The 3,929-nt window shown below is 40.3% G+C and overlaps 1 pseudogene; it reads left to right on the top strand.

Annotated features, from left to right (window-relative positions):
• Window positions 1-2,350: 2,350 nt before the first annotated feature.
• LOC119506374 lies at window positions 2,351-3,725 on the top strand (annotated as a pseudogene).
• Window positions 3,726-3,929: the final 204 nt, after the last annotated feature.

Genomic DNA, 3,929 nt, shown 5'->3' with positions numbered 1-3,929 from the left:
TCACAGGGCCTGAAGGCCACCACTTCTGCACTCAGGGAGGGACATTTCTACTCGAAGCCTTCTGCTTAGCTCAGGAACATATGGCACACTCTCAGATGGCCACCGGCAGGTCAGTGGTTACATGGCTCCTGGGTGCCATGGAAGGATAGTGCTGACTCAGGTGGAGGGGTGGCCCTGCCACCTCCGGATGGTTTTTCACCTTGCTCTTGGGTCCTCCAAATTACATACTAATTGATTCCCTTTCACCCCCTCTCCCCCGCCATCCTCACCTAGGGACCCCTTTCTGTTATGGGAACAGGAAGTTTCACCTTTATTCCTCCTGTATTCTCTCAAATAAATTGTTTGTGTGCACGAGTCCTTCTTAGTCACCTATTCCTAAGGTTTTGAAGCTCAAAGGTTAACCACTCACTTTTTTCCTCTCCCTCTGCTTTTTTTTTATGTCACCCATTCCTTGAGGGAATGATGGCAGACTACTGGGCTGAACAAACATGGAGAGGCGTAAGGGGTGTGATGAAACACCAGAATAAAAAAGCACATTGATAAATGTTTTAGAAAGGCTATGCCATTACATAAGTAACAGAAATGGGCTTAAGCTAGTCTGAGCAAAATAGAGGGATTTATTGTAAGAATACAGTTTAGGGAACTCAGGGGGTGAAATAGCTGGTTGTCATGAAATATGGGACCAGGACTGGAGCAGGAGAAGGATCCTGGAGGAAGGTGCTCTCACTGTGTCCCTCTTGTTTGGGTCACATGGGCTCTCATCTTTGCCTCTTTCTGAGTTTCTACTTCATTCCTCCCTTACCTCCCCCAGCCCCACCACACTTCTAGGCTGGCTTTGGTGGACATACGGATACCTAGTCCTGCCTCTATTTCAAACGCTGACTTTGTACCATTCAGAAAAGCTGCCCCTTCACTAAAATATGTTATTACCATCTGCCAGAAGATTGTAGTAAAAACATACATATAAGTGAGGACCAAGAATGTGAATATCTTCCCCTAGAGTTATTCAGTGAACAACCTGTACACTTGTATTCTGGGGCTGTGAGGATGCCCTGGAATCTTAGCCTTTACTTGTCCTCAGAAGCAGTCAGCAGTTGCAGAACCAACAAAAAAAAAGATCTTATTTTCCTAGTTGAGGTGGGGTGCATGTCTACCTGTGGCTCAATCACCTGTTGTTAGGGAGCCAGCCTCACCAGTACAACTTGGTCTTCAGAGAAGTGTTTGTGCAGACACCCTTAAATGCTCATGTATAGGGGCTAATAACATAGATGTTAGAGTATTTCTTTAGCAAAGCTCCCCACTTAAAAAAAATTTTTTTTATATGAAAGACATTGTAGGTTTACAGAAAACTTATGCAGAAAATACAGAGTTCCTGTATCCCTCTGCCCCTTATTATTAACACTGCATTAGTGTGATATCTTTGTTACAGTTGTTATAAGAATACTGCTATAGTTGTACTATAACTATAGCCTATAGTTTACATTAGGTATCACTGTGTTGTACAGTCCTATATTTTTAAAAAACTTATTCTAGTTACACCCTAAAATTTGCCCTTTTAGCCACATTCAAATAAATAATTCAGTGCTATTAATTATACTCACAAGATTGTGCTACTATCACTCCAAACAGAAACTCTGTACCAATTAAGCATTAACTCCTCCTTCCCTTCCCCAGCCCTGGCCCTTGGTAACCTGTATTATAGTTTCTGACTTCATAAATTTGTTTATCCTAATTATTTTATATCAGTGAGATCATACAATATTTGACCTTTTGTATCTGGCTTACTTCACATAACATGCTGTCTTCAGGGTTCAACCATGTTGTCAAATGTATCAGAAATTCATTCTTTTTCGTAGCTGAATAATATTCCATTGTGTGTACACAACATATTTTGTTTATTCATTCATCACTTAATGGACTCACGTTGCGTACATCTGTTGGCAATCGTGAATAATACCAATATGACCATTGGTGTGCAAATAACTATTTGAGTCCCTACTTTCAATTCTTTTGGGTATATACCTAGAAGTGGGATTTCTGGGTAAGATGATAGTTTTATACTTAACTTATTGAGGATCCACCGAGCTCTCTTCCCAAGTGGCTGCAGCATTTTACATTCCTCCCAGCAATGAACAAGTTTTGCTATTTCTCCACTACCTCTCCAACACTTGTCTTTTTTTTTTTTTTTTTCTTTTTTTTAATAGTATCCATTCTTGTGGGTATGAAATGGTGTCTCATTGTCAGTTTGGGACAAATCCCCTAATTTTAACATTTCACTTAAAATTCTGAATTAATAAAGCTCATGATAAAAGTTCTTTAGAAGGGACTCCCTTGTGCTCTCTTGGGCAACATGGCAGGTGTGGAGGGGCAGGGGCCTCCGGGAGCCACCTGAATGGCGACCTGGACCCGGACGACAGGGAGGAAGGAGCTGCCTCTACGGCTGAGGAGGCAGCCAAGAAAAAAAGACAAAAGAAGAAGAAGAGTAAAGAGGCTGCTGCAGGGCAACAGGAAACTGACAAAGAATCAGGAGCCTCAGTTGATGAGGTAGCAAGACAATTGTAAAGACAGGCATTGGAAGAGAAAGAAAGAGATGATGATGATGAAGATGGAGATGGTAATGGAGATCGAGGAGCTGGAAAGATGAAAAAAGAGAAGAAGAAGAAAGCATTAGCTCAAGCTAGTGAAGCGATTTGGAATGATTTTCGGGAAGCTGAGGAAACACATCGACAAATTAGAAAATATGTTATGAGCTGGATCAAGCCTGGGATGACAATGATAGAAATCTGTGAGAAGTTGGAATACTGTTCATGCAAGCTAATAAAAGAGAATGGCTTAAATGCAGGCCTGGCATTTCCTACTGGGTGTTCTCTCAATAATTGTGCAGCCTGTTATACTCCCAATGTTGGTGACACAACAGTATCACAGTATGACAACATCTGTAAGATAGACTTTGTAACACAAATAAGTGGAAGGATTATTGACTGTGCTTTTACTGTCACTTTTAATCCTAAATATGACACATTATTAAAAGCTGTGAAAGATGTCATTAACACTGGAATAAATGCTGGAATTAATGTTCATGTCTCCGATGTTGGTGAGGCCATCCAAGAAGTTATGGAATCCTGTGAAGTTGAAATAGATGGGAAGACATATCAAGTGAAACCAATCTATAATCTAAATGGCCATTCCTCTGGGCCATATAGAATACAAGGTGGGAAAACAGTGCCCATTGTGAAAGGAGGAGAAGCAACAAGAGTGGAGGAAGGAGAAGTGTATGCCATTGAAACCTTTGGCAGCACCGGTAAAGGTGTGGTTCATGATGATCTGGAATGTTCACACTACATGAAAACTTTTGAGGTTGGACATGTGCCTATAAGGCTTCCAAGAACAAAACACTTTATAAATGTTATCAATGAAAACTTTGGCACCCTTGCCTTTTGCCACAGATGGCTGGATCGCTTGGGAGAGAGTAAATACTTGATGGCTTTGAAGAATCTCTGTGACTTGGGCATTGTAGATCCATATCCACCATTATGTGACTTTAAAGGATCATATACAGCACAGTTTGAGCATACCATATTGTTGCATCCAATGTGTAAAGAAGTTGTCAGCAGAGGAGAAGACTATTAAACTTGGTTCAAAGCCACCTCAACATCTTTATTTTCTAAGCTTTGTTGGAATACATTATACCAGAATTAATTTGCAACATTCTGTCTGTTTTAATAGTGGACCTATGTAATATTTTTATCCATGTTTAAAAAGGAAGGAATTTGATCAAATGCAAACCTCCTAATGTAATTAACCAAGGAAAAAGCTTTCAGGGCTTTTCAAATGTTAACTGTTTTTTTCTCCCATCTAGGAAAATGCTCTAAAGCTCAAACTAGTTACGAATGAGTTTTACATTTTGTTTTGAACACGTAATAGATGCG

The sequence above is a fragment of the Choloepus didactylus genome, chromosome 11 (assembly GCF_015220235.1).
Source record: "Choloepus didactylus isolate mChoDid1 chromosome 11, mChoDid1.pri, whole genome shotgun sequence".
Taxonomy (NCBI): Eukaryota; Metazoa; Chordata; class Mammalia; order Pilosa; family Megalonychidae; genus Choloepus; species Choloepus didactylus.
Note: the sequence above shows the minus strand (reverse complement) of the source record. Positions and strands in the feature narration are given on the sequence as shown.